Source organism: Miscanthus floridulus, chromosome 19 (genome assembly GCF_019320115.1).
Source record: "Miscanthus floridulus cultivar M001 chromosome 19, ASM1932011v1, whole genome shotgun sequence".
In the NCBI taxonomy this organism is placed as follows: domain Eukaryota; kingdom Viridiplantae; phylum Streptophyta; class Magnoliopsida; order Poales; family Poaceae; genus Miscanthus; species Miscanthus floridulus.
In genome coordinates this window covers 19,864,960-19,872,748 of record NC_089598.1, presented here as the reverse complement: position 1 = coordinate 19,872,748, position 7,789 = coordinate 19,864,960, and the positions used below count along the sequence as shown (strand labels likewise).

Below are 7,789 nucleotides of genomic sequence, written 5' to 3'. Positions count from 1 at the left end.
ACTGCTCGGCCGTGTTTGGCGGCGCTCACGTAGTCACGATGTTGGTCGCAGCCTTTCCCTGCGTCATTTGCGGCGCTAATGGCCTTTCTTGTCTCTCGGATGAGCCAAGCCGAAAGTAGAGCCAGGGAAGCAAGCCGACGTGCCAATTGAGCCACGCTGCTGTGGGATGATGTGTCAACATATGATTGAGGGTCTGCACGGAGCGTCCCTGCAGCCAGCCTTCACCGAATTTTTTCCCATCATTGCACACTGCTGAACCTCAGCGCATATATAGCTAGAACTAGAAGGTCAATCAGCAGAAACCACCAAGCCGAGAGACGGAGAGAGCATGGACACTGGCAAGGTGGCCGAGCAGCCGTGGCGCGCGGAGCTGCGCAGTGTCGACCTCCGCGGCCTCCGACCGGGCGGGCCTGGTTGGGTGGAAGCCTGCGCTGCCGTGGCTGCATCGATGGAAGAGCTCGGCTGCGTCGTGGTCGCCCACGGCACGCTGGACGGCGAGCTCCGGCGGGACCTGTTCGGCCGCGCGATGCCGGAGCTCTTCGCCCTCCCTCTGGCGGTGAAGCAGGGAACACTGCCTGGCAGCCGTATCGGCGGCTACATCGGGCCTGACCCCGTGAAAGCCCCTGGCCTCGAGAGCCTGCGCATCTCCGAAGCCACGGACGCCGGCAAAGTCCACGCCTTCATAAATCTCGTTGGCCCCATGGAAACACTGCCTTCTGGTACGCAAACGCATGGATTATGCTGCTGTCTGCGTGTTAAGGAATGTGATTTTAGTTGTCATGCTGCTGCCTGCTAAGGTGATCCCTGTATGCAGTCAGTGAGACGATAGAAGCGTTTGCCAAGGGCATGCTGGAGTTGGACCAGGCGGTGCAGAAGATGGTCCTGGAGAGCCTGCGCGTCCGGAAGGAGCACGTCGACTCGCACCTCGCGTCTCTCGTCTACGACGTCCGGCTGTCCCGGCCCACTACGGGGCCCTGCCTCCGACTGCCGGCGGCGGCGACAACGACGAAGCGACGACGTACATGGTTGCGCACATGGACTGCAGCATGGTGACCACTATCGCGCAACACGAGGTCAAGGTGGAGGGTCTGCAGGTGCAGGCCAGGGACGGCGCCTGGATCAGCGTGGCCCCTGAGCCCGGCACGTTCGCTGTCGTCGCCGGCGAGATGCTCACGGTAAACGGATGCTAGTTCTCCGGTCGATCATCCCTAGCTCCATCGCAACCAATGAACAAACCAAGCCCACCACCTCAACGCTTGCATGCCCGCAGGTGGTGACGAACGGGAGGGTGCCGTGCCTGCGTCCACCGCGTGAGGACGCCGAGCAACCGCGAGAGGCTGTCGGTGCTGTTCGGGTCGTCGCTGAGGCACGGCGCCGTGGTGAGCGCGCTGGAGGAGCTCGTGGACCACGGCCGGCACCCCCTGCGCTTCAGGCCCTGCGACTTCGACGAGTACGTCAAGTTCCGTTTCGGTCAGGAGAGGCCCCCCGGATTGAACAGCGCGCTCCAAGAGTTCTGCGGAATTGTCCCCACCAAGTGAATGCTATTGTGTCTCTGCCTATCTTAGTACTGCTATCGATATGTGTTGTCGTAATTTGTGCACGTATCTTCTCTACACCATGCATGTCTGAGTGTCCGAGTCAGACAGTCAGTGATGCTCGACTATTGCTTAATTTGAACCTGTTTGTTTATTTACTATTTACTTCTGTTTCCCGTGCTCAAGCACCATTCGGCCTGTTCGCTTATGCTGAAATTCGGCTTATGCTAAAATGTTGTCGGAAAAAAATACGGTTACCTTGTTGAAAAGTAGTTCTCCTTCCTCTTCCAGCCGAAACTACAGCTCACGCCAGACTAGACACTAGCTAGAGCTTGGCTCTGCTCTCCCCCTCGCCTCAGTTCGCGGCGCCTGTGAGCTTCTTTCTGAGGCCGGACTCATCAGCCAGCGCCCAGCTTGGCTACCACGACGGTTCCACTCAATGGACGATACCATCTTCCTACGACGTGGCGCTGGTTCTGACTTTTCAGCACAACTCGCCACTGCTACAGATATTGCTGAACCGATGTCCGCGTCGTCGAGCTAAGGTAGGAAGAATGGTCCAAGCACCAAGCTCCATTTTTTTTCCCGAGGCTCCATGCATAGCATAGGACAAATCTAGCAGGGTTGACTTCTGGGCAAAGTGATCTAGGGATCGGAGGGAAGTGTAAACGAACCCATGAAATAATATATGACGGTCGTCCGGACAGGAGCGGACACACCCACTCGCTCTCCCCCGTTCTCCCGCATGCACTTGCTCTCCCCCATTCTCCCGCTCGCCGATGCCGCTCTCCGTCTGTGGCCCAGGACGGGATGCTGCACCCATGCGCGAGCTCGCTGCTGCATCCACCCGCCTATGCTCCCCCCCACCCCCACCCCCACCCCCCGTCTGCGCGACTTTCATGCTACCCCGCGCTCCCAGCGACCCTGCTCCCGCTCCCCCACCGGAGACGGGGACGACCGTGGTGGCTCCTACGAGGTAGGTCGGCCCTTCTCTGGATCTGAGCCCCCCTCCTCCTCCTCTGGATCTAAGCGCTCCCCCTCATCCTCCTCATCTGGATCTAGATCTAAGGGACGCAGCGGTGGCTAGGGTTCCGGCAAGCTCTGTTGCAGTAGCCTTGTTTTGCTGTTGCAACAAGTAATATTTCTTTATTGCATTAGTCTCTTTTTTTGTTTTCTGATGTTGCATCTCGCATTGCAGTAGCCTTATTCTGATGTTGCAATAGACTTGTTCTGATGTTGCAAACAAGTAATACTCTGATGTTGCATCTCGCATTGCTCCGTGTTTGCAATAATACATTTCGAATGTTTCAGTTGCTTCAATATTATGTTGCAGCAGTTGTTCCATGTCGTTGCAAGTGTTTTTATTCGATCATTGTATATGCTTCACACCAATGTTGCAATAACATGTGTTCGAATGTTTCAGCTCCTTCAACCTAGTGTTGCAGCAGTTGATCCGTGTTGTTGTAAGTGTTCTGTTTTGAGCTTTTTATGTTGTTCGGCCGGGGAGGGGCGAGCCGGGCGGACGGGGGCGCGTGGCTCGCCTGGGGCGTAGAAGACGGAGGCGTTGGGGCTGGTTGACGTGGGTGCTGCGGCCAGGGGGCGCTGGGGCATGCTCGTCACGCACGTGGGGCGGATGCGGCAGCCTGTGGGGATGGCGGGGGGATAGACGGCACGGCAGGAGGCGGGGCGGGCGTGAGCGTGAGACGGGCCGCCGTGAGTGGAACGTTGCTACGTCGTGGATTGGACGAATCGGGATGGTACAATCGAACGGCTCGGAGGGGCGTCCAGACGTACGTTGAAGCCGGACGTCCGGACGCTAGGTGCGTCGATTATACAAGCGTTCCCACATCGTGTAACTTTGGGGCTACATACATGTCGTTTTCTATATCTCCCCTAACCACACGGACACGGTACTTCTATGTTTGGAAGTTGGCTACGAGGGTTAAGAAAAGATTTAAAATCTCTAATTCTGTATCTGTTTGAGGCTGCACCTATTCGTTAGTCGATGCTAAACTGATTTGGTTTTCAAAAGGAAATAATCTTTTTCTCCATTGCAAGTTTTATGTATGGTTATACACATTGACTGTGTACATGGATTATTCTCTATAAACCTATCTTGTAGTTGCAGGATTTGGTTGCAATAGCATTGCAACAACTTACGCATGCGGGCAAGGTGCTTTTCTCCGAGTCACATGTGTGGCAATTGAGCCTTGGTCATTAATTAAAGTGTCAGACTCCGTTTTCTTTAGTCTTCGTATATTTTCTCATAGTTTGGAAGTGGGTTTAGAATTATTGTATCAATTTGATTTAATGATCTTGAATTAATAGAATCTTCATTTTCAAAATAAAAATAGAAAGAGGTAGGAAAAAACACCATGGCTTATTACAAGAATGTACGCCATGCATTTGTCGGTTGAGAGTGGATCTAGATAATCCAACCACATACTCTGATTGTTTTGAATATACTTGAATATGGTCTGTTTGGAATTTCATATCCATCACCATATGATCCAACAAGTTCAAAATTTGTTGAAGATAAACTCAAAAAGTTTAGTGTTCCTTGAATTTCTTTGGACTTGACACGTAGACCAACGTTTACTGTCCAACTTTAAGTTTCTGATGTGGAGCCCACGAGTAGATAGTCACACCAATCTGTCTAACGTAGTAGTCTGTCGTACTGAGTCATCTCTAATAAATTTTAATCAAATTCGTTAAAACTTTGATCACTACTGCAAAAAGCTTAATAGAGGCGGACAGAATTGATTAATGTAGGCGGGCATTGCAACCATGTCCAATTAAAGGTCACCGTTAATGAAGACCTATGGAGACAGTTACTTTGCCCGTCTCGGATAATTGATTAACAGTTTTTGGTGATATCAAAGCATGACATGGCATATGTGGGAATTGTCTGAGCCGCATACTTTATCAAAGTTTATTTGCCAGCCCGGGATAACAATTTTTCCTTCCATCCTTGCAGGCGCTTCCCTACTCTATCTTTCAGGTATGAGAACACTTTAGCTTTCGATCTCCCCATGTAAATAGGTAGGCCTAGGTATTTATCTGATTGTAAGCCCTGCGGTAAATCCAGCGCAGCCATGAATTCCTCCTTCACTGCATTGTTGGTATTCTTTGGGGATATTCAGAGTTCGTCTCATTCGGTCATCCCATGCCTTTTCGTTTGTTATCCACTTATTACAAATGGGCCGTTACACATACGACCGCCATAACGGCCCAGCCACATACTCAGCCTATACATGCCAAACGGCCCAGCACCCAACCAGCCCCGCCATGCGTAGCGCTGCTCGTCCATTCCCTCGCCCGCTCTCGCCGTCGCGTGCGCTTGGTTGTTTCGTCTCCGCCATCTGTGTTGGGCCGCCACTCAGCAGTCAGCGCACACGCTGATGGAATCCAGAATAATCGGGATGGAATAGGCCATTGGGCCGGGCTCAACACGGGTAGGGATAAGGCCAGGCCCATAAAAGATAATGAAGCAAAGTCTTACTGAGCAAGTTTGTTGTGTAAATAGATTTCTTTTTTTGAGATTATGCTGTGTAAATAGATTAGCATTGCATTTTACTTTAGTTTTATTAATAAGACTAACATATATTGGCTAGGCGCACAGTTGGAGGCAAAAAAGCTGCAACGTCCATGCCATGATGAGCCGCTAGCTAGCGAAACATCTTGAATTAATAATGCCAGATCGACAAACACACCCCACAATCACGTCCTATAAGTATACTCTTAGTACCTATCCTATCCCTTCGGTATCGATCAAATTATGTTTTGTTTTCACTACATTAATGTAAGCAATCAATCATGTATCGATCCTTGCAAGCTTATCCTATTGGACTAGACTAATAATTCTTTGTCTCTTTCAGCTGGAAATACAAGTTGACGGCGGGAAGATTATTAGGAACCCACAGCATGCTTCGCGTGGGTTTCTGCACGATATCTTTAATCGCACGTGGTGTCTAAATTTTTTCTCAAGTCTAAGTCACTTTGATTACCAAAAGATTTACATGCGAATAATTAAGCCCACTGTTTTAAACATTACTCCTACCAATCACGTACGTGCTCTCCCCATCCCAACTTTGTAATTATTTTGAATTTTCTAGCATAGAGTATGATGTATGAATTTTAGGTTTGTTTTTAATTAGTTAGATGATGACATAGTGTATGATGTAAATTATTTTTGGCTTTTCTAGTTAGACAATATATGATACAAGTCTTTTTTATTTTTCTAGCTAGATATATATTATATTGTACTCCCTCCTATCTCCACCAACACTCTAACACACCGCCGTTACACTAGTTGTTCACCGTCGCCCATAACGAGCAAATCCCTTGTCTCCTTACTGGTTCGTTCATCTCTCGTCGTCTTTACAGGGTCGTCCATCCTGAGATGCTTGGATGCGTCCCTCCCAAGTTAATCTCTCTCTCGGCTCAACTATATAATAGTTAGCTTTTCACTATCAATACATATGGTCCACTTGTCTCTCTTATGAAGTTTTTCGGTTCCTGTGTCTAAGTCGGCTGTAAGCTTATAGCCTGCTTCTCCTCTCTCTTCTCTCCTCCATCTTAGTATTTAGCCAGCTTACAACCTCTCATTGAGCCTATTCGCTGGTTGGTTTCTGGGATGATTAGTCCGATTGATGCTGATTTATTGTTAGCTGGCTGATAAGCCCTGACTGAAACCAACAAGCGAACATGCTGATTATACTTGCCGACTTCTTTGTCTCTTTCAGGAAATACAAGTTGACGGAGGCAAGATTGTTAGGAACTCACAGCATGCTTCGCACGAGTTTGTGCACGATATCTTTAATCGCACGTGGTATCTGAAATTTTTCTCAAGTCTAAGTCACTTTGATTACCAAAAGATTTACATGGGAATAAATTAAGCCCTCTGTTTTTAAACATTACTCGTACAAATCACGTATGTGCTCTCTCCATCCCAACTTTGTAAATTATTTTGGCTTTTCTAGCATAGCGTTTGATGTATGAATTTTAGGTTAGGTAGATGACATAGTGTATGATGTAAATTATTTTTAGCTTTTCTGGTTATAGACAATATATGATACAAGTCTTTTTGATTTTACTAGTTACATATATTGTATCCACCGATACTATGTCACACCGCCGGTACACTAGTTGTGAACCATCGCCCATGATCAGCAAATCCCTTGTCGCCTTAGTGGTTCGTTCATCCCTTGTCGTCTTTACAGGGTCATCCATCACTATACTACAGTCCATCTTTAGCATCGCCTGTGTCGTTATAAGCTGTTTCAGCGATATACGGTCGGTCGTTATAAATCTATAATGACCCTTGTATCTGTCGTTGATATTGGAGTCGCTATAAATCTTTAATGACCGACCGACTTTTAACAACCATCCGTCTGATGTTATGTGATAAATGTAAAAACCGACTATCCGACGCCTATTATAAACTTATAACGACACACTGTCCGATGATATATATATATTTATAGGGACTAACTATCTAATGTGGGGGAGGGCACGGCGACGGACCGGGTGGTAGGCGGTGCTCGTAGTGGGGGAGTGCGTGGCGCCGCGCGAGGCGATGCGGCTTGCGTGTGGTGAAATGACCGGCTTTACGGGCGGGCTGGAGAGAAATTGGAGCTAGGGTTTCGTCCTACTTGTGGGCCATGTAAAAATTAGGCACCAATTAGGCCAGCGGAGAGCGCGTAGGCCCAAATTATATGTACCAATGGATAGTTGGACCATAATAATATTAAGATTTAACGACTGACCGGTGAACGATAAAGCGAAGTAACAATAACGACTAATAGTCTGTTGCAAAAACGAGATATAATGACCGACCGAATATTACTAATCTTTAACATCCCACCTTCCGACAGTAAATTGATATTTTTTAACGACTCTCATGTGACGCTAAAGATAGGCTGCGGTGTAGTGCATCCTGAGACGCTCGACTGCCTCCCATGAGGCGAGGGGGAGAGCCGGATCGGAGTGCAGACCAGCTGACCGCTGGCGTACGTGAGGAAGGAGAACGGCAGGGAACAGGGATGGTGCTTGAGCATTGAAAATAAACAAACAGGTTGAAAGCAATAGTCAAGCGTCACACGAACAGGTGTCCCAAGGCCAATCACAACAGAATGCATGACCAAGCCGGCCTACTGACTCCGACATGGTGTACAGAATACGTGCACAAATGACGACAACACAATTGCACAAAAACTAGTGCTAGATAGGCAGATAGCTTAGGCTCTTAGCAT

The 7,789-nt window shown here is 48.7% G+C and overlaps 1 pseudogene; it reads left to right on the top strand.

Annotated features, from left to right (window-relative positions):
• The first annotated feature begins 328 nt into the window (after positions 1 to 328).
• On the top strand, positions 329 to 1,538 carry LOC136525677 (probable 2-oxoglutarate-dependent dioxygenase AOP1; annotated as a pseudogene).
• The last annotated feature ends 6,251 nt before the right edge of the window (positions 1,539 to 7,789 follow it).